The 24460-nt window shown below is 29.7% G+C and overlaps 1 long non-coding RNA gene, 4 other non-coding genes and 1 pseudogene across 5 annotated transcripts in view; 3 read left to right on the plus strand and 3 right to left on the minus strand.

The window, feature by feature from the left end:
* Positions 1–24460, plus strand: part of LOC136796614 (uncharacterized) — a 557216-nt gene that overhangs the window by 503663 nt on the left and 29093 nt on the right. The gene's annotated exons all lie outside the window — the stretch shown is intronic.
* On the minus strand, positions 2245–2317 carry TRNAV-AAC (transfer RNA valine (anticodon AAC)). The gene has a single exon. It is a non-coding gene; the product is annotated as a tRNA-Val (tRNA).
* On the plus strand, positions 3562–3634 carry TRNAV-AAC (transfer RNA valine (anticodon AAC)). The gene has a single exon. It is a non-coding gene; the product is annotated as a tRNA-Val (tRNA).
* Positions 7005–7077, minus strand: TRNAV-AAC (transfer RNA valine (anticodon AAC)). The gene has a single exon. It is a non-coding gene; the product is annotated as a tRNA-Val (tRNA).
* On the plus strand, positions 10491–10563 carry TRNAV-AAC (transfer RNA valine (anticodon AAC)). Its single transcript has one exon. It is a non-coding gene; the product is annotated as a tRNA-Val (tRNA).
* On the minus strand, positions 16088–16153 carry LOC112211047 (U6 spliceosomal RNA; annotated as a pseudogene).

Here is a 24460-nt window from a genome sequence, read left to right on the forward strand (position 1 = left end):
TATATGAAACTAGAGTATTTCATTAAAATAATTTTTTGAGACCAGTAACTTTAGCAGAGGTTAAATTTGTCTGATTAATTGCATAAATTGCGGCTTTAGTGCACTTATTCAGCCTCCACTGGCTCATTACCAGTGATGCGGTGAGAGGGATGCGCTGGGATCTCTTGAGCTCTGCTCTACCCCTCACACGTGGGTAATAGAGTGGGCTCAGGGATCCTCAGTTCGATTGTGTAAATATGGTGTATAAAAGTATAAATGTGACTAGAGCTTCTTTTATCGTATTTATTTATTTTATCATGCACATGGTTTGATTATGTTCATTTTATTTATCCTTCAGTTTGTATATATTTGAAGAGAGATTTTATTTATTTTTATGTACTTTTTTTCTCATATATTTTTCATTCTTATTTTATTTTATCTTAGTAAGAATGTGATCATGCATCACTATTATCTATTGCCTACAACTGTGTGGCAGATTGTAATATCCATCAATAAATAAAGTTCGATTATTAAAAAAAAAAATTGCATAAATGAATATGTTTAAAAATGCATAATCTATAAATGGCGAGAAAGGTTTGTATGGTGTATAGGGGATCCGGGGACAGTGGATATGATCTGTTGATAACATTGTTCGAGATAAGCGGATTGTTGCTAGCTCAGCTCGAGGTAGCTCTTTTGTTCTGGCTGCCTCTGCTAGCTCCGCTCGCGTACCATTCAGGAGATCGCATCTTCCAACTCAACGAGCATATACCTACTGATATGTATTCACTTTGCTTCAGAATTGAAGTCAAAAGTGAAAGAAAAAAATAATAATGAATGCCTCATTTTTTCCTTGTTATAATTTGGAAAACAGATGAAATGCGTTTTACCGCATTTTTTCGAATGCAGACATAAGTGGATTTCACATTTAAATAACAATTTTTTTGTAGTCAAGTAAAAATTAATGTACTAATTAGGAATCGATTCTCAAAATTAACATACATATCACAAAAAGCTTAAATTAAGTACTACGTGGATAAATTGCATGATCTAAGAAATAAAAATTAATGATTGGAGAAGTTTGTTGGGGGGTGCGGTCAACAAAGAACAACATAAATAAACAAAACCATATTTATTTATTTTATGCCGACGTTTGTTTGTTTGGTTGTTTAGTGGCGCCAAACTTCATTGGTCATCAACGCCATTTATATTTTATTTAATTTTGCTAATATTCGTTAAATTTTATTTATTTTTTGATTTGATTATTTTATTTATTTTTTATTTTTATTGTTTTTTTTTCTTCCGATCAAGTTATATTCCTGTCAGTAAATTTTGTTATTTCAAAAACTGAAACACCAATTCTATTGCCTTATCATCGTCTCCAATGGTTTTTGAGATAGTTCCAAGCTATTGAGGTATGGTGTAAAATATGGGCATCGTTGGAAAACAAGGTTTATTGTTAAATTGTTATTGCAATACTGGCATTTCGGAGGTGTTTCTTTTGATATAAGATAGGAGTGGGTGAGCCTCGTGTGACGTATTCTCAGCCTAGTCAGTACAACTTCCTCTCTACGGCATTTGCGACTGGAGGTACCCCAGGGCTTGACATGCTTTTTAATAATTTTTAATTTGCTCATTGGGCTTTCGTTCCACATAGATTGCCATTGATCTTTGACTTCCTTTACAAGAGGATTTTATGCCGACGTTTCGACCTGAGTTTCAGGTCTTCATCAGGGGTTGTGACGTAGAATCAATGGAATAGCCTTAAATAAAAATTAATATTTGTTTGTTGGTACTTTATATGATCCGGCTTTGATGGAGCTTTTTGCTAAATTTTCCTGGAAAATTTACAGGCTATTCCATTTTTTCGGTTAAAAAAGTTATTAGAAAAATTAAACATTTTTCATCAGTATCCCAGAAATTATACATTTTTTTATAGTTATTTTATGCCAATCGATTTATTTCCTTCAATTTTATTTTAAAAAAATATCTATTAACCCTGGAGACAATGTTAGCTGCTAAATGAATGACAGTAGAATTTAATCAATAAAAATTTGTTCATATGTTCATTGTTTAAGACTACTTCTATTAAAAAGGTTTTAAGAAATTATATCCTGAGCGAAATGTGGTGATGAAGATTTCAAGTTATTAGTATAAGAATGAATTATTGTATTACATCTCAGTGAAAATAATTTTTTTTAAATTGTATCCTGAATAAACAATATTTCAAAAATATGAAAACAAATCTTTAAAAAATATGATCCTTGTTTTCGCCCAGGATCGAACTGGGGACCTTCTGCGTGTTAGGCAGATGTGATAACCACTACACCACGAAAACTGGTTATGAAATGTAATTTGTAATTCGTACTTTGAGAAAGATTTAATTATTATCTTTTAAGTAAAAATAATACTGCTATTTTATTTATGATATTGAATAAATTTAATAGTAACCTACGCAACATCCTAGAAATGGAGGAATAATAATAATTTAAAATATTATTATAAGGAAATTTTAAATAATAATTCTGGGACTTAATGTAAAGGTTACATTACATAGTAATTACTTATATATTTAATAATATAAAATAGTGATTGGAAATGATTACTCGAGGCATAAAGATGCAAAATAGAGTACCCCAGAAATAGATTCATAAAATATAGATAGTCTATATCAAATGCCGATTTAAAATAAATAAAAATAAAATAGATAAATTCGATTAACTACATTTTATTGGTGAAAAATTTAAGAAAAAAAATAGAAATAAAACACAACAATATTAAGAATTGTTATTATTTGAATTAATATACAATGAAAAACAAGGAACAGCATATTTTATTTAGTTTTACAAAAAAAAATTTAAATAATAATCACCTAAAAAGCATTTAAATTTATGTTTTGCTCTTTCGAAAATCAAATCCTCCTTCGAAGACACCAAATACGTAAATACATACACATGTACGCTTTAATCGGGTGTGATTATTTATTTCTTTAGTTCTTTAAAGATTCTTAGAATTAAAGCATTATTAAAAATAATAAAAACACTGGTCAATATTTTACTTATGCTTGAGTTTTAATTTTTTCCAGCAAGTAAAATATTGAAATTTTACTAGCTGGAAAAAATCAGTGACGTGTTCAAGGGTTTGGACAAATGTGTTGAAAACGCACATTCTTCAGGAAAAATATTAACCACTAAGAAATTATGCGAATTATTAATCATTAAATTAATAATGATGGGTTTTACTCCTTATTAGGTACAAATATAATAAAAATAGCGAATTAAAAAAAAAATTTAGACCCATGAGTGTAAAATCCTTATATACGCACAGATAAGGACGAGTTAAAGCAATTCGTAAGTAATTTTGCCCAATAATTATATTTAATAAATTATATTAATTATTTTATTTTATTACTGGTCATTATTGTCTCTGTTAAATAGGGGGCTTTCAATATTTTCCATATATGGTGTGATTTATTAACTAAAAATAAAATAAAATATAAAATGATAATATTTAAACTTCTACTTTATGAATTTTTAATAAATTTCTCTTAAACAGAGATTAACAAAGTGCAATTAATAACCAGTTTTCGTGGTGTAGTGGTTATCACATCTGCCTAACACGCAGAAGGTCCCCAGTTCGATCCTGGGCGAAAACAAGGAACATTTTATAAAACTAATTTAATTGTTCATTCAAGATTTTCTCCATGATCCCTGCAATATTTGTGATTTTTTAATAAAAACTACGACATAAAAAATATTTCTTTTTTTATTCTTACACTGATAACTTGAGTTCTCCTGTCATCACAGGAGCACCCCATGTATAGCTCCAAATTTTTTTTATATTTAAATCGAAGATTTTAGCAATTTGGAAAAAAAATATAAAAGTAGACCAACGACTTTTCTGATTTTAAGAGCAACTCATATCAAGTACGTTTTTGACCCGACGAGTCTTCCAGACATAAATCACCACAATCTGAAACCATTTTCAGCATTTACGCGAATCGTTACAGATAACCGTATAGCTCAAAATCATTTTAAAATCCTATTTCCTATGAGAATCAGTCATCGTAGTTTGAGCTTCCTCAAATGGCTGAAGAGATTTGAATTACTTTCATGATCCTGAAGCCTCGATTAAGAAATATCTAAATTATGATGACAGATCCTTAGACAAAATTGAATCCTAATATGATATAGTTTGTTCGGTCTTGAGTACCGTTTTCATATAAATCGTCCAAAATATTGTTTTAAAAATTTTAAAATATTTGACTAGACCATCGCATTCCTCTCGAATCCAATCCTTACAGTCCAAAATCCTTAAAGCTCCTTACTTTGTCACAAATCAAATCATCCATCAGGACCTCAATGTCCCCTATGTTGCCGATTTGACCAGAACCAGACACCAATCCTTCCATAATAAAATTCCCAACCATCCAAACCAACTCGTTTCTAACCTGGCTTCTCCTTCACTACCTCCTAGGCGTCTGAATAGAAGATAGTCCCGAGATCTTCTCCTTTAGAAATGTTTTTGGAGTTCTATCAATGGGTAGATTCTTCACATGTTTGTATCATGTCATAATATAACTTACAGGAAATTTATTTGATGTGTATATATGTATGCAGTTGTAAATAACAATAAATAAATTATTTAAAATAAAAAAAAAAACTTTAATATTTATGGTTTCAGAACTTGTAGAATCAAACGTGCCTGACATAAATTCGTCTTAAAATCTGATGTATCACCAGAATCTGTAGGAAAAACCCCACTCCATCGAAAATGCACGAGTAAAGTGCTCTGGAAAAGGTTAGGTATAATACTATCCAAGATGGATTGTTTATGATATAAACATAATATAATCCAAGCGAAAATAAAATTATAATTCTAAAAATTGTAGGGGTTAGGGATAGTGAATCAGTTTACTGTATGTGATACTGCGAATATTAAAAACAATAAACTGTAACATATAATCAGTTAATAAATCTTTTTTAATATTTTTTTATTTATTTATTCAATACCAGAACGGCCTGGTGGACCTTACATAGTTAATGTAAGAAGTTTCTTTGTTTTTATTTAACTATTGATTATTAGAGGGTCTTATCTCACAAAAGACACCCCTAACTATATAAAATGTTACGAATAAAACGAAAAATGAAAAAAAAAAATAATAATTTTTAATAAAAGGAGCTTCTTTGATGACTATCCTAGGCATAGGTGTTGGAAAATATTATTTTGGACTCCCTCGGGATCATAAATCATCAACTTCATGGTAATTAGCTCTGAAATTATCCATTGTATGTGGACCTGTCTATTTGTGTTATTCATTAAATTATTTTTTATTATCATTTTTATTTATTTATTTATTTTTTACTTACTTATCGAGTCAAGTATTTCTATTAACCAATTTTTTATTATATTTTCCTTTAAATCTATGTATTAGTTTTGTTTTGGTAAAATGAATTAATTTGTTTGTTTTACTGTAAACTGATCCACTGCTGTGACTATTATTTCTCTGGTTCTCGCACTGCTGTCTAATAATGAATTTGTTTAACGTGTCACGTGTGATCTGAAAGGGGGAATTCGGGAGTGTGAATTTGTCCATCAATGAAATAAACATTGTGAAATGGAAGGGACAAGAAAGGGAAAGAAAAAAGGAATAAACTGAAATATTTGTATTTAGTGTGTAGACTGGAATTGATTGTAAAAGAAAACTGTGGGGAAAAAAATATTTTCTTTATTTTTATTATATCATCCAAAAATATGTAATTTATATATGTCCGATCACGAAATGATTAGTATGCTGTGTAATGTAGCAACCCGATGTATTTGGACAGCATGGATGAATAAAGCGTTTCTCTCTCTTGTGCCGACATTTTGACCTGAATTTTAAGCTGACTAACAAAACGAGATAACAAATTTAATCAAGAGAAAAAGAAAAAGAAAATAATAACAATGCATTATACTTAACAATAAATTAAGTAGATTGTAGATGATACTTATAAAAGATAAAATATAATATTTTAGAGGTAAGAATTATACAAAATAAATAAACTTAATGATCTTTACCTGAAAGAGTCTCTAGAATTAAACTGGATTTGGTGAATAATACAATTCTTCCTTTTTCAACAGCAATAAAATATTTCATATAATCAGCAACAACGTTTTGGGAAATATCCCCGGTCTTCAGGTTGGTATAAAACCAAATTCAACAAAAACCCATAACATGCGTTTACAACACTACTAATATATCATATATACTTCAAAACTATTTACCTGATAAAAATATCCTATATGTAATATATAATTATCTCCTATATTGTCATTATTGCTAATATTAATGTCATTTAATGAATAAAAACTTTTTGACTATTAATAGTCATACATTTTTAGGAGAAAAATTACCTTCCTGAAGGTTATCTTCCATTATGATAACAACCATATAGACTATAAACACTTATCTCCTACCTCTATTGTCACAAAGATGAACAATTAAACAAAATTTAACAATTTTTCAAAACCATTTCTTTCTCTTTATTATTTAAAACTATTTTCATTTATAATTAGAAATAATTTAATAATAATTAACAAAATAAATAATAAAAAAATTATTTAAAAAAAAAAAGAATGCTCGTATGAATAAACAAATAAAAGTTGTGAAAGAAAATATAAATAATGAGTAATTAAAATTAATTTTATAATATTTGTAAGTATTGATTAAAAAAATATAAATAGTGAAAAGAATTAAATTAACATAACAAATTGTGCGAAAGAAAACGATATGGTTGATACAATGTGCAAAAAAGAAAACAAAATATATAGTAAGATGAATAAAGCATAGACAGGAATTCAGGTGAGTAAAAAATAATAAGCTAAAACAATTATAGAAGTGTGAATAAGGAAGCAACAAGAGTAAAGAGATGTTTGAGGGAGGAAAGAAAGAAAAAAAAAAAAAACCAACAAAGAAATTTACTGATAACGAAAAATATTGGTGGATTAATTTAATGTAATAACAATTAAAAAAAAAAAACTACTGTTTTCGCCCAGGATCGAACTGGGGACCTTCTGCGTGTTAGGCAGATGTGATAACCACTACACCACGAAAACCGGTTGGTCGGTAATTGGATTAGTAAGGCAGGAGAGTGTCTTGCACAACTACAGTCTGCTGGAGACTACAATGACCTTTTCATGTTAAAATGTCTAAGGACAGGTTTTGAGGCACTATATAGATGATGGAATACGTTGATAAAAATGGTAAACAACTTTTGTATTTGTGCCGAGTTTTAGGTTTAAGATGGTGATCATTTTAAGCATCTATATTCCACTTAAAGTATATAAGTAAAACTTATATTATTAAAATAAAATTAGATTTTAAATAAGATCTTTAAGGATACGTTTGTTTGTATGTTTTATTTTTTAAAATGATTTCATATCGAGGTTTTCATTCGAAAGGACAATTTTCGGTTTTATTCAAAATTCTGACCAAACCTATTTACATACGCCAAGTGATTATCAAACCTTTGTTAGCAAAAACTCAAAAAATGTTTACAAAAATCACAGCATTCCTATCATAATTTTTTTATCAAGTTTTAATAAAATGAATACATTTAAAAAAGTGTGATAAAACAATAACAACATGTTATTAACTAATTTTATTAAATTTCGTGGCACCCCTTTGACATTCTTGCGGCACCCAGGTAGAGAACTACTCGTACAGTGCAGAGGTTACAGCCTGTTCAATGTAAAGGAGAAGGTACAGGTTGCACCTGCAATCGATGGGCGATGGGACAGGAATTGGCTGTGCCAAAATAATCTTTACTTTTTTTCTTCTTAACACAACTTCGTCCGCATGACGAAAATACTAGTGAGATATTTAAAGTGGTTTAAATTTTTTTTGTTGCTAATTAAATAGAAAGCTCACATCGAAATAAAATATTCACATAATAATCATTAATTCTTTTATTTCAAATGAACGCTCTTTGAAAAATAAACGTATGATAAGAGTATTTCAATTTACAAAATTTAATTTTGCATACAGACTAAAATCTGTTTTAATATTTCATTAGCATTAGAGTCCGACCAATGGGTTGTTTCTCTATACGCTTTTATCACTCCATTTTAAACTCACAACTAATTTATCTGATGTATCATATGTACAGTTGTAAATTTCAATAAAGATATAAAAAAAAATATTAGGAGTACAATCTTTGTAAAAATAAAAATAAAAATTGTAAATCATTGACCTGTGATTGGGTAGATTCGAGATTAAAACATCAAAAAAATTGTATTTTTTTTATTTTTTTTTTTGCATATTCGAAATATTTTTACTGCCCTAGATAAAAGAAAGAAAAAATGTTTCATGTATTGTATCGTCTTAAGCTATGTTTATTGATTATGAAGCAAAATCACACTAAGAAAAAAAAAAAGGATTGTTAATAGTAATAATAATGCTTACAACTTTTCCTCGAAAAATAAAACAATATTTCATGATTGGATTTAAAACAAAAATAATAAAAAAATCTTGGTTAATGTAATAAAATATTTAAGATAGCTAATCTACTTATCAACAGTGAAAATGGAATGGTTTTGGTAAAAGCTTGAGAAAATAGGTTTTTTCTCAGCTTTCTGAAAGATTTGAAAATATATTTATTTGTTGTTAATCAAGTACTATATAGACATTTCTCTCGAATTATTCTGTTATTTTTTCACTCAACAATAAACTAACTAATGGTAGAGATACGTCACTTATCATAGTTTCAATCTTAATTTGTATACCTCTCTCCCTCTAGATTCACCATTGGCCACACGGCTCTTGTTCGTCATTCGGCGTTTAGGCTTCAAGTTTTATTTTGGATACTATTCGTACAATATTGGAAAATGGATGAATGGCCGTGTGTAGTAATAGTCGGGATGTGGTCAAAGAAAAAAAATCAAATAGTCATAAAACCATTTAATAAAGCCAAAGTTTCGCACCACGTGTTTAGCCCTGATGAAGCCCTGTAACGTAGGACGAAACGTAAACATTGGCTCATATTCAATAGTTTTATGACAATATAAGTTTTTTTTTTCTGTGACACCACCCGGACCATCTTTTATTATTTTTGAGATATTTTATAAAATATATTGCGGGGTAAAAATATTTTTACCATATTTTTTCACCGTTGTTCTTTTTGCTGTTAAAATTTTATTTATCTTCTGAATGAAAGCTAAGGGGCTGACCAACGTAACAGCCTGTTGACTAAGCACTGCTGCCTTCAGCAAACACATAGTGGAATTGTTTGGCACAAAATAAACGCAACTTTGGATACTAGAACAGCCGAGCTACAATTGTTGTTTGCTATTTGCTAATGCAAGTTACCCAATAGATTGCACAAATGCTGACTCCATTATTGGTTCGATAGCTGCTCCAGCTCTGTGTCGATTGTAAATGCATTCTATTCTAGCCTCGTTATTGTTGATTGGTAATTCGGTCCCCTATGTAGTGTTTGCAATCCTTCTCTATAGCATAACGAATTAGGACAGAATATTAACATTAAAAGGTAGTTCATATTAACACATTTTACATGATTGATTTAGCAGAAAATAAAATAATAATAATAATTTTAAAAATCCAGCTTTTTTTAACTTGCAAATTAATTTAATAAATATCTGCTGCTCTATCATTATACATATCGTCGCTTGAATCGTTACAATTCATAAAATAGTTTAAAATGGAATATAAGAAAGTAGAAAATGAATTTAATTCTGGGACTAGTTCACCTTCACAATACAACTCAAACAGAAGTGCATTAGATGAGGTACAGGCAATAGTCATATTCTCCACTCAAGTTGAGTGTTTGCGGCTTTAGCGCACTTGCTCAGCCTCCACTGGCGCATTACCAGTGATGCGGCGAGAGGGATGCGCTGGGATCTTTTGAGCACTGCTCTACCCCTCACACGTGGGGGATAGAGTGGGCTTAGGGATCCTCAGGTCGATTGTGTTAATATTATTTTATCATTATGTTATTTTATTTATTTATTTTTCATACAGATAGTTTTATTATGTTCATCTAGTTTATTCTTTTGTTTGTATATATTTTAAGAGAGTTTTTTTATTTTATTTATTTATGTTATTTTATTTTTTTTTAGTATGTATGAGATCATTCATCACTATTACCTATTGCCCACAACTGTGTGGCAGATTCTAATATCTATCAATAAATAAATCTATCAATAAAAAAAAAAAAAAAAAAGAATAGGTACAAAAGAAAATACGTCTAACCATAAGCAAATAATGAAAATAGCTCAGTTTAAACTACATCTACAGTGCAACACACACATACAACATTTGTGTGTGTGTGTTTGTGTTGTATTGTAGATGTAATTTAAACAATATATAAAATTTAAATAAACATTTTTTTTTTTGAATTTCCGAGATTAATATTTTTTTTTATGTAGAAATATTATATAGATATAATCAAATTTCAGAAATATATGCTCCTTTTCCTTCTCCAAACGATATTAACAATTTCGGTTAACCGGTTTTCGTGGTGTAGTGGTTATCACATCTGCCTAACACGCAGAAGGTCCCCAGTTCGATCCTGGGCGAAAACATGGAAATTCTTTTAAATATTTAGTCAAAATTTATATTTCATTTGAATGTGGGATTATTTAAAAAAATTAATGCAATGTTTAATTATAATGTCTTTTTTCTTTCTTTTTTTCTAATGGAATAACAAGTATTGATTATTATAAAATGCTGTGATGTATTCCTCGTAATGATTACTCTTAGATAAATTTAAATTAAAATATAAATTAATTATCCCTGTACCCATACGTAATTATAATTATATGTAATTAAATCTTTTACATAGTTTACGAAAATAAGTAACCAAAACCGTTTATTTTTTATTTATTATCAGTACTAAACCCCTAACCATTCCTAGGTTGTAACGGTACACATTTAAATATATTTATTATTTATTATTATTAAGCATAAAAAAGTATTTTCGTACAACATATTGTCGTTGTTATGAAAAAAGGAAAAAGCCAACAATTGTTTCAGGAGAATAGTATTTTTTGTACATTATATGATTTTTAAAACTGTTTTTTAATGAAAATCTTGCAATATTTTTATATTTTCGTGAACCAGTAACATATTCGATTGTGTTTCACACTGTTAAATTGACCAGTATTAATGACTATTCCTGTTAAAATTGCCAACCTAAAATAAAAATTAAAAAATTTCAAATTTTTCAAGTTTTCCATTTTCTATAAGTAGTTGTCAACATGTGAACTTATTATTTATTATAGTTATTTTTTAAAGGATAAAATTTTTATTCAATAAGTTATTCATTTGTTTTTAAAAATATAAATACATATTACTTAGATTATAATTAAAATTTTATTTTATTCAATTAATTTTTTTTTATATCAGATCGGCCTGGTACGGCTGGTATGGTTGATATAACCATTATATTATACATATATATATTTAACAGTGATTATGGGGAGAATAGCCTCGTACAAAGACTCCCCTAACTATATACAATGTTATTATTAATAGAAAAAAAAATAATAAAGTAAATAGATAAGAATAATGCTTTTTAATAAAAAAAGGAAAGTAAAATTAATAACAATAAATAATGATATTGATACACTTAAATAAAACAAATAATTGCCCTCTAATGGTAAAAAGAAACAAGTTAATTTGAAAAAGGGACGAGAGAAGAAAAGAGAAAATAAAATAATGATGAATAAATAAAATGAGTAATAATAATAAGTAAAATAGAGTTAGTGTGACTATGAATTAATTTTATAGTTATTAAAATTTATAACAATGTGCTGCAGCAGTCTGGGCTTCAGTCTTGGGGTTGAGGTTGGGTTTCCCAGGTTGTAGGTCACTGTTCCTTTAACTGTCGGCAACTGGAAGTGGAACTTCTTGAACTGTTTTTTTATGTATTCCACTATTGACTCCATATGTAATTCCCGATGCAAATGGCTATTTCTTATGAACCAAGGAGCATTTACTGCGATTCTTAGAACTTTATTTTGAAAAGATTGTAGCTTTTTACTTTTCATAAAGGATGCCGCTTCTCAGACTTCACAGCCGTACATCAGCAGAGGCCTGAGAATTGTTTTAAATATAAAAACAGTTGTTTGTGGTTTTAGTTTGGAATTTCTGTTTAGGATAGGATATAGCATAGCTAACCTTGCGTAGGTTTGAGTTAGTATTCTATTTATTAAAACTCCAAAATGTATATACAATGCATAACTAATAAAATTTTGTTTTATATTATGCGAACATAATAATTACAAAACAATTATTATAATAATAGCTGATATTGTATACATTGACTTTAACAGATAATTAAACAAACAAATAGCAATTATAACATCATAAATCTCTTTATCGTGATAAGAGTAGATTACTCAGCTGCGTTTAGTTCCCAAATCAACCTAATGGATGGGTATACCCTAGTAAAGACAAATATAAATAAAAGTGAGAGATTTAAAGGGGAGAATTAGATTATATTGGGAAAAAAGAACGGCTATGGAATTGGGAAACCGAGGCCTAATATAAAAGATGATATAGGATTCCAGACGTGTCCAGAATAACGATTTTCGCACGTACACACACCTACACATACACATATATACATATACATAGTATGAAATAATGACATTCTTTCATCTGCAATTATTTATTTATTATTTAATTTAATTTAAATTATTATAGTTAATAGTTCAGTATATATTTCATGGTTTATATTAAATTAGAGTAGAAGGTAAAACGTATGGTTTAGGTTATGTGAATGAGAGGTCGAGAGCGAATTAATTAACTAAATATTCAACTACACTAACTAAACCTAATTTCTGAAATGAAATTGATTTTTTTATTTTAAATAATGTGAATCTCGTATCCAATCTTTACAATCCAAAATCCTTCGTAAAATCCTCAATGCTCCTTATTTTGTTACTAATAACAACATCCATAAAGACCTAAATGTTCCTTATGTATCCGATCTAGCCCGAACCCAATATAATTCCTTCCATAATCCCACTCGTTTCTAACCTTGCTTCCTCTTCCATTCCTGGCAATCCTCCGAGGCGCCTGAAAAGAAGATGACCTCGTGACCTTATATTGTAAACTGTTTTTAGAGTTCTACTACTGGGTAGTTTCTCTACATCCTGTATCATATCATTATGTCATTATGATCAAATTTACTGGTTGTATTTTTTTATACAGTTGTAAATATCAATACATAAATAAAATAAAAAAATAATAATAATAAAGTGAAAGATTTAATTGCATTATACATATAAATGTATTCATAAAGATTCATATTTGCAGACAGCAACCTATGTCTTTAGGGTGTATAGCTTGAAGAGAAAATATTTATATTTTGATTTAAATTTTTATTGTAGTTGTCATTAATAGAAATATAATAGAACACTTATTAATAGAAAAAAAAATATCATAATTATATTCATTACAATATTTTTTTATAAATAACTTTAAATCTAAATCAAATAAATATAAATTGAAACTTAATAATTAAAAAGAAAATTCATGTTTTCTATCTTCAATAGAAATTTCACAAAGAATTCCATCCATAATACATATATTTGTATACCCACCAGTTCATCTTCCAAATTAAATTGTATTCTATTAACATAAATTTCACATAGTGAGTCTTTTTAGTTCATTAGTTAGCTTATGCTCCAAATCTTTTCTTGTAAAACTAAGCAATTATTTTTCCGATTTCTTACTAGAAGCCCTGATGAAGGCTAGAAATTCTGGTCGAAACGTTGGCACTATTAAATAAATTCTTTCAACTATTTATTTTATATTCTAACCGCACCCCCACCCATCTTCTTCTCATATATATTATCCACGGTCAACTATCTTCTCAACTTTAAAAATACTAAACTTTTTACAAAAATAATATAAATCAATAATTACTTATACAAGATACAAAATATTGTTCATTAAATTTCTCAATTTTAGACAAATATGAATAAAAGATATTTGTTGAATTTGTGAAATAAAATAGTTTTTTTTGGTAGGCAAAATATTATACAGATATAATTAAATTTAAGAAATATATCCTTTAATTTCTTTACAAGCTATGTTAAATGTTCTTGTCTAAATGGTTTTCGTGGTGTAGTGGTTATCACATCTGCCTACACGCAGAATGACCCCAGTTCGGTCCTGGGCGAAAACATGGATATCCTTTTAATGAATAAGTTATAATTAATAGTACTTGATTTGGATTTAACGATATTTATAAAATATAGAGTAATGAATATTATTAGGTTATTTTTTTTTTGTTTCTTTTTTTATTTCGAATTACAAATAATCAATTATTGCCGAATTTCCTATTGTATAAATATAAAATAAATAAAATATAAATGGCGTTGATGACCAATGAAGTTTGGCCCCATTAATCAAAAATAAACAAACAATGTCCTATTGTTTTTCTAGTAATGTCAGCTATCAGAAAAACTTAAATAAAAATATAAATCATTTATCTACAATCCATATTTGAGGGGTATGGCTTATACAGTATTTTATTTATTTTAGTAATAATAGAAAATTGTAATAATGGTAAAAATTAAAATTTAAAATTACGTAAAATATACAGTTAAAAAAGTACAGGAGACGTATATAAAACAAAAAAACAAAAAGTAGATATGGGAAAACAAAATTTAAACAAACTAACAGACGGAGATTGAAGATGAAATTTGAGTTTAAATAAAGGTCGTGAAAGATTAAATATAAATAAAAATAAAATTAATATTGATGATATTAAGTTATAATATATATGAGCAAAGAACAAATCTGGACCTACCTGTTCAAAGGGAAAATATAAACAGACATAGACAATAAATCGGAAGCGTGGAAGAGTGGATGGGATGTGGCCAGCCGTTTAACGGTATTTATATTTTTGTGGTATTTCAAGTTGCAATGATTAGCCGCCGGGTCTTAACATTATCGACCGCGATCAATTCCATTAGCGCTGATAAAGTTGCTGAGGCGTAGGGTCTCCGCAGAACTGTTGTAGTTAGAGTTAGCATCTTGTTCGCCTTGTCGGGCCTCCAACTTTACCAGATGTACATGTCTTCATCAAGTTTAATGCACATTATCAAGTACTAGCTTCGTTTCAAAGTTAATTGCCACCTTAGCATCCAGTTATTGTGATGAAGCAGTTATTACATCTGCCTCAGGCTGTTCTAGCTAGACAAGCAAGGCAATTCTATATATGCAATATAGTTTGGCATCTTTATTGAACATTTGAAGTTCAATGAGTGTTGAGTATTCGAGAAATTTTACATATATATACATGGAATATAATATTATTTTTGTATATATGTATATATAGTTGATCGTAAGAATTAATATATAAGAATATGGTCAGGGTTGCGGTCAAAGGAGAAACAAAAATAGTTTACAACAATTTATTTTCCGACGTTTTGCCCCACTTTGCAGGGCTGCTCAAATAAATCGGCTGAACAGGAAAGACATTTTAAAAAAAAAAAAAAAATTTTTTTTATATATTTGTTGATATTTACAACTGTATAAAAAAATACAACCAGTAAATTTGATCATAATGACATATGATATGATACAGTATGTAGAGAAACTACCCAGTAGTAGAACTCTAAAACAGTTTACAATATAAGGTCACGAGGCCATCTTCTTTTCAGGTGCCTTGGAGGATTGCCAGGAATGGAAGAGGAAGCAAGGTTAGAAACGAGTGGGTTTGGGTGGTTAGGGAGTTTATTATGGAAGGAATAATATCGGGTTCGGGCTAGATCGGTTACATAAGGAACATTTAGGTCTTTATGGCTGGTTTTATTAGTAACAAAATAAGGAGCATTGAGGATTTTACGAAGGATTTTGGATTGTAAACATTGGATACGAGAGGAATTCGAAGGTTTAGTGGAGCCCCAAAGCTCAACTCCGTATATCCAGATTGGCCTTATTATTGTCATGTAGATCAGTCTTTTGTAATGAGTTGGAAGTTTAGACCGTTTGTCTAGTAAGTGCTGTAGTAGTCGGAATCTGCGTGCAGTTTCCTTTCTTTTCAGTCTTGTGTGAGGATTCCAGGTTAGTCGTTTGTCAAGATGAAGTTTGCGCAGGGGCCATGCTAATCTTCTCTGTATTTTTAAATTTTAAATTTTAAACTACTCTTTATTTATTTTTTATTAGTTACCTCTTTTATAGCTATTGTTATTATATCCTATACTGTTTTATTTTCTTCAGTATAATCTCATATTATTTGTAACGATATTTGTCATTCTAATTTTACTTAGTTATTATAGTTATTATTATTATCATGTAATTTATATATAAGAAGATGGTCAGGGTTGCGGTCAAAAGTGAAACAAAAATAGCTGTTCAGCCGATTCATTTGAGTAGCCCTGATGAAGCCCTGCACAGTGGGGCGAAACGTCGGAAAATAAATAGTTGTAAACTATTTTTGTTTCACTTTTGACCGCAACCGTGACCATCTTCTTAAATATAAATATTATTTTTGACATTTATAGTTTTGGAGGATCAAAATAAATCCTGACAAATCCCATCAGATCACCTTTACTCTCCGTCGTAAACCTCAACCCTCCTATCGTACAGTATCCTTTCTAAATACTCCACTAACGCCTGTTGAACAGATTCGATACTTAGGACTCCAACTTGATAAGAGACTTACTTGGAATCCACACTCAAGACTGAAACGATAAGAAACTGCTCGTAGATTACGATTGCTACAACACTTACATGATAAACGCTCTAAACTTCCCATTCACTATTAGTATACACTACGATAATCAGACCAATTTGGACATATGGAATTGAGCTCTGGGGTTCTACCAAACCATCAAATTCCTCCCGCATCCAATCATTACAATCCAAAAACCTTCGTAAAATCCTTGATGCTCCTTATTACGTTACAAATAAACTCATTCACAAAGACCTTAACATCCCATTCGTGGCAGAATTGGCCCAAAACAGATATGCCTTTTCATTCCAAACTCCTTAACCATCCTAACCCATTAATTCTTAATCTTTCATCCTTAACAATCCCTGATAATTTTCCGAGGCAACTAAAAAGATGGCCACGGGACTTTCTAATTTAAATTAATGTTTGAAGTACCACCAATGGGTGGTTCCTTCCCAAGATTTTCAAGTGTATATGAAACATACAACATATTTACTTATTGTATTATTTTTTACAGTTGTAAATTACATTAAATAAATAAGTAAAAAAAAAGACATTTATAGTTTTAAAAACGTATGCGATATATAATAGGAAGATAGTCCCAGTGCGGTCAAAATAACTAAAATCGTGAATGAACATTTATTGAGTTATAACATTACGTTTCGCCCCACTTTGCAGGGCTTCATCAAGGTTTTTCAATGAAGGAAATCAAAAGAATCGTGTTGAAGTCCCGGAGAACTATTGTAGTGAAATTGTTAGTAGTCCACGTGACAGTCAATACAAAATTAGTAAAAAAAATAATTTAAGTTTTAATATATTTTTTTTTTACAGTTTTTTACCTTTATTTATTGGTTTTTATCAATTATTGGTTACCGACCAGACTATATTATATAATCTACTTCATACGATCAACTATCTTCTTTCAATGTTGTAGTTTAATCCGTCATTGGTCGCTGCGTGAGAATATCTCTGATGCTAATCGTTTTTCGAGTCTGGGAGCTGCTAAAGAAGACTGGTTCTCATCTTCCTGAAATCTGTAGTTCACAGTCTCCTCCTTCTATACCTTGCCCCCCCCCATTACTCCAGTAGCTCTAGGTAAGCGTCCAGCTCTCTTCCTGTGACAATATACTCTTCTGGTGAGACATTAGCTCACGTGCAACAAGTGTATTTAATCCATAAAAAGGTTTTTTCTCGAGGGAAAAAAATAGAAGAACTAGGGTTTGAAGAGGCAGAAACTTCATTAGGTGCGTATTATTTACTATGAATTGTATTTCGATAATATAAGTGTACGTTAGACTGGTCTTAATAATAAACATTTGTCTTTTTATGTTTTCACTTCACCACTGCTACTTATGCATACTATTTAAATTTCTGAGTTATATCCTGGCATTCTAAAGGTAAAATAATGGCCATCAGTGTAAAGGTCCGATATACCCCTGTCATACGGTGTTCACTTTTTTTTTTTAAGATTAGTATTATGTTCTTGTAATATGATATAGCTGTATTTTGATTCTTTTTATAACTTCGCCTGTCCCAAGATATTACTTCATGTTTATTACTATTTATATTTATGTTTGTTTTTAAAACTAGATTGCTCTTGTATCAAAATCAATTTTTTTTATCCTTTTTTTTTGTTATGCTTACAGAAATGTAATTTATATAAATTTTTTATATTTTAAAAAACACCTTCAAGAGCTCTAAATAAGAAATTTGAGAATGTCTCACGCGCGTCCATTCGTGTTAAAATCGAACTAGCGTCTGATCACGGATTAATAATAACATAACCACAATTGATCCACTTTACTCACAACCAAGTTTACTTTAATTCTCCAACGTTTCGGCCCTCAGGCCACTATCAAGGAGACTACCTAAATGTTTGACTTACCACAAACCTTAAAAAAAAAAAGTATTTCACTGATACGCTAATTTTCCATGTCAAATATGATTTGAAGAAAAACAATCGGCCTGCAAGTGAAAGACGGCTTTATTTTAATGAATCGTTGCAATTCAATAATTGAGATTGTCTCCTTGATAATTACCTATGGCCCGAATGAAAATATTTATTAAAATAAAGTTTGTTGATAGTAAAGAGGATAATTTGTAGTTGTGTTATTATATAAGTTATAATATATTAAACAGACTAGATAAAAAATTATACTTAAATAATTTATCGAAAAATATTTGATTCCTGTTAGTTAAGGTGCATAAAAACAAACCTGTATTAAATTTTACCCAATATCTGAATTTGACTTTTTAGATTTTGGCCAACTTTTAAAACATTGGCCCTATTGTGCTTCAATGCAACTAGTTATAAATGTGTGAAACCTTTTTAAACATTGCTTGATGTTTGAGTTTTTGGTTTAGTTTAGAAGATATATTCAATAGAACACGGTCATGAAACCGATGTTTTTTCTATTTTTCAGACGACTGATGGTGTTAAATGGGTCATCAACAGTAATACGATCGAAAACAATGCGGCGATGAGCCAGCAGAAACCTCATCAAAAGCTGAATTGAATTGATTAATAAATGTTTTGCTTGTTTTGAGCTTCATCAAAGGTTCCAGATAAGATACTACCATGAACTAATAGAGATGGTACCATAAGTAACAGTGATCTACGTTATAATGCAAAGCCTGATTCATGTTTTGCAAAGGTTAGGCCACACCTTCCAGCCTTGCCCGATACAGGTTGCCAAATCGTCACTGTATTACGAAAGGGCAAAAACAAAACAATAGATATTTTCGGATTTTCGCCTTTTTACTGGAAAATCCATTATAGTAATTAGTTTAATCTGATGAAATGGTTTGATAAACTATTGAAATATGTATCAGGTTCTGAAAAATTATTTAAGATTATTTTATTTAAATTATTTACAAAAGTTATTTCAGGCTTTTAGTACAAAAATATAGGCTCTGCTAAAAAAATTTGGATTCGCTATTTTACAATACAGATTATTTCATTAACAAATACGGAATATTGTTTTCAATCATTTCTTACACCTTCGGCATATGTAAATTTAACTATCAATGGATGTGGTGTACTGACCACTATATATATTAATATTTTATTAAGTACACAATGTATATGTATACATACTGTATAATATTTGCGATGTAAAATTGTTTTTTTGTTTTCTAAGCCCTAAGGGTGCGTGGAGTTGATATCAGTGGATGATAGAAAATCGATTTGTGGGAAGCTCTTTTTCTCCATTCGAAAAGGTGGCTGAGGAATAGGATATTTTGGAAAAAAGGGAAATAACTAAATAAAGGAAATAAGACTGGCCGATCACTCGCGCTTCCGGGACGGGATAAAGCAATTTTAACTCCATCAAAAATGAGCAAACCCCTTGAAAAAGAAATCAAAGATGAATGGCAATCTTTGTGGGGTGAAAGCCCAAGGAGTAAACTAAAAATTATTAAAAAGGATGTCAAGCTCTGAGGTAGCTCCAGCCGCAAATACCGAAGAGAGGAGGTTGTACTGATCAGGCTCAGAATAGAACACGAGGCTCACTCACTGCTATCTTATTTCAAATAGAAACACCTCTAAACTGCCAGTAGTACATCAACAATTTGACAGTAAGCCATACTTTTCAACAATGCCCAAATTTCACACCTCACCTCATTAGCTTAGGCCTAAACCTAGATATTTCAAAAACCCTCGGAGACGATGATAAAACAGTATAATTAGTGTTTCAGTTTTTAAAATCAAAAGTTTTACTGACAAAAATTAAACATTAAACCGAGAAAAAAAACCTAATAACAATAATAAATAAATAAATATTCAAATAAATAAAATCAAACAAAATTTAATCAATTTTTTTTTTTATTTATTTGTTGATATTTACAACTGTATAAAAAAATACAACCAGTAAATTTGATCATAATGACATAATGATATGATACAGGATGTAGAGAAACTACCCATTAGTAGAACTCTAAGAACAGTTTACAATATAAGGTCACGAGGCCATCTTCTTTTCAGGCGCCTTGGAGGATTGCCAGGAATGGAAGAGGAAGCAAGGCTAGAAACGAGGGGGTTTGGGTGGTTAGGGTGTTTATTATGGAAGGAATAATATCAAGTTCGGGCTAGATCGGTTACATAAGGAACATTTAGATCTCTATGGATGGTTTTATTAGTAACAAAATAAGGAGCATTGAGGATTTTACGAAGGATTTTGGATTGTAAAGATTGGATACGAGAGGAATTCGAAGGTTTAGTGGAGCCCCAAAGCTCAACTCCGTAATAGTCGGAATCTGCGTGCAGTTTCCTGTCTTTTCAGTCTTGTGTGTTAGTCGTTTGTCAAGATGTAGTCCATGATAACGAATCTGTTCTACAGGGGTAAGAGCCACATTATTAAAGTATACTGTAGGCAGGTTTACGACGAAGAGTAAATGTGAATTGTTGGGATTTATCTTTATCATCAAATTTCGACACCATTCTTCGAGGATTTTGATATGGGACTGGAGAGTTTGGGATGCAATCAAAGGGTTATAAGCAAAATTAAATAACGTATAAATGGCGCAGATGGCCCATGATGTTTGGGGCGACTAAACAAAAAACAAACGGGAAAATAATTGGTATCAATCTAACGGTGAATGAGTGCACCAACTATATGTATTAAGTTTGATATATGGGGGTATGTGACAAGAATGGCTGAAATCTTTTTTACTGCATTTGAAATGCATTAGGATGGAATGCGAAAAGGGATACAAAACGACTGGAAATTCGAAATGCGGATTGAAATAATAATTAAAATAAGTATTTCTTTACTATTAAAATATACTGAGAGAATTTGTTATTTTCGGCCTCATGCCACTCACCTCTCCTGCGATAGCCCATTATGATCAATTTTATTTAAATTTTCTAGATACTGGTATTGAGATAAATTCTCAGAAATCTAATAGACATATAATTAATAGGAATACTTTTTAATTTTCAGTAAAAACTAACTGTTGGATGATTAAGGCCAATAAAGATAAAGTGGCAGTTTGGTTTTTTTTTTTTTTTATTATTGCATTTATCATTGTGTATTGTATTTAGTTATTGTTTAGTTTAGTACTGCCAGAACATTTCGTATAAGTCGAACGTGTTTTCGCATTAAGATTCTAATGAAGAGGGGTGTGTTTTATAGTTTTATAGTCATATTAAGATAATTATTAGTTATGGTTAAAAATTTTTTACAAGATTAAAATATATTTTCTGCATTGAACAATTTCAAATAACTTTTTTTAAAAAAAATATAATAGTTTTGAAATATGGTGCCAATTGCTTTTTTCTATAACTAATAATGTTCTAATATTTTAGAGACAATATCAAACAATTTGATTTATTACCCGTATATGATGCTAATATATCTACAAAATTACTTGGTTTAGAAAAATTAATTGTATGAAATAGTAATTTAATATAGAATTGAACCTATATTATTAAAAGCCATAATTTTCAAGATTTAAGTAAAAAACTGATTAAACGCACAATTTCTACAACGTTTATTCCCTCCCCCTCCCCCCCTCTAGCTCCATTTAAAATATGATGAATAAACAAGTGAGACTTTAATGCAAGTAATGTACTGGTGTAACTAAACAATATAAAACAGGTCACTGTTAAGGTTATTTTTCTAATATGACTAGACTATAAACTTCAAATAAATGTAATAAAACTAAATAATAACACAATTTGTTAAATATAAAAACTGGGATGAAGTTGAAGTAGCCCAAAGGTCCCGGTTATAGCCCGGCAGCCTCCCTCTTCCAGATCCAGATAGGGGAAGCCTCGGGTTATGGTCCTTATCACAATGTATTCCTTATCTATCGCAATGTTTCACCTTTATGGCTTATTGCTTTTTTTTATGCTTCCACGTCATAATATGATTCTCAAAATTTATTATTATAAAGGAGCCTTATAAAAATAGAAACGATGCAATAATCAAGAAGATCGAGGTCTAATTTTTCTGTGTTGATCTTCCAATTGGCGAACATTTACTGAAAATATATATATATATTATTAATAAATCTATTTTATACTGAACTGGTGATCTAAGATTTATAAAAAAATTAAAATAAATCCTTAGTTGCACCATAATAAACAAGGTTATCTTTAAAGGAAGATAGTCCGAGTGGCGGTCAATAAATAGTAAAAGAAAACTATTTGTTGTTATCCAACGTTTCGCCCCAGTTTGCAGGGCTTCGTCAGGGCTGATAAGAATGATGCTCTGTTAATAACTGAACAATTTTCAGTCACAAACTTGTTCAGTTGGTAATAGATCATCATTCTTATCAGCCCTGCAAGTGGGGCGAAACGTTAGATAACAATAAATAGTTTTCTTTTACTTTTTGATAGCTTTATTGACCGCCACCCGGACTGTCATCCTCCAAACTACTTCATATGGTCAACTATATTCTTCCAATCCAAAGATCGTCTTTGTTTTTGTTTTTTTAACTCAAGTTCAGAAAGAACTCATTTCATATTCAAGATAAAGAAAAAGATCGCAAATGGTGACACTCAATTTCTTAAAATATTCAATGGAAGCCATGCTTAATAAAGATGAATAATGAATAAAATAGAAACTAGTAATTTATCTGAAATATGTTCGCAGCTTATCATATAATAATATAGTTTAACATATATTCGCAATCTATCATATAATAATGCATCCTGAAGAATATTTTTAGCTTAACATACAACATGCAATCTAACGTAAATATGCAGCTTATCAAAAAATAATGTGACCTAAAGTATATTAGCATCTTAATCATACACTAATGTAGTCTGTAGTATATTTTAAGCTTATCATAAAATAATGCAGTCTGAAATATATTTGTAGCTGATAAGACAATAATGTAGCCTGAAGTTATATTTGTAGCATTTCATACAATATTACAGCCTAAAGTACATTTCCTGCTTATCATACAACAATACAGCTTAAAGAACTTTTGCTGCTTATCATACAATATTATTGTATAAAATATTAGTTTATCAATTTATGAATAAATAACGTTAATAATGCATTTTAAAATCACTAAAAGGATATTCCCCAACGGTAAAATTATTTTAATTTTTTTTTTACATTCCAGTACTTTGAGTGGGGTTGGAACGTTATTACAAAATTCTCCATTGAATTATTGAACAAAATAATTCAAAATTTTACCCCCTTGTTTTATCCATAGAAGTAAGAGTTTTAAATATTTATAAATCTAAAGATGTTTATTTGTCCGTTCATTTTCAAATAAACCTTTTTTCGATTCTCACTTACTGATTATTATTAATTTTATAATAACCTTAATGATTAATTTAATGGTTTTTACACTTGTATTTAATTGCTCGTTGTACTTTATACACTGCTCAAGTTCCTCACCACCAGCTCAAGAAGGACTTAGAAGACAAACACCTTTTGTCTCGAGTTCACCTCATGTGCTTTCCTCTAAAGTTCTAAATTAACTCTCTGTGTGCTTTAAGTCCCGAGTTAACCTAAGTTAAACATTTTAAACTCTCTGTTTAAACATTTTACAGTTTAGACGCCTATAAAGAGCCGTTTAAATATCGAAACACCATCACGACCACTTTAGACCATTCTCTCAAAATAATTTATCGTTTTTATAAAACAAACACGGTTAAGTATTTTTTACCCTTAACAGAGCCAAACCAGTAATAATTGTAGGATTATTCTTTTTAATATTTACCGAAAAACAAAACAATTGCCTTAGAAAATATAAGTTTAATTATTTAATCTAAAACAATTAAACATTTTTTTTTCAAAGCCACTATTTGAAATAAAGTTTTGTGTTTA

This window comes from Halyomorpha halys, unplaced genomic scaffold (assembly GCF_000696795.3).
Source record: "Halyomorpha halys isolate HHAL.00 unplaced genomic scaffold, Hhal_1.1 Scaffold172.1, whole genome shotgun sequence".
Classification (NCBI taxonomy): domain Eukaryota; kingdom Metazoa; phylum Arthropoda; class Insecta; order Hemiptera; family Pentatomidae; genus Halyomorpha; species Halyomorpha halys.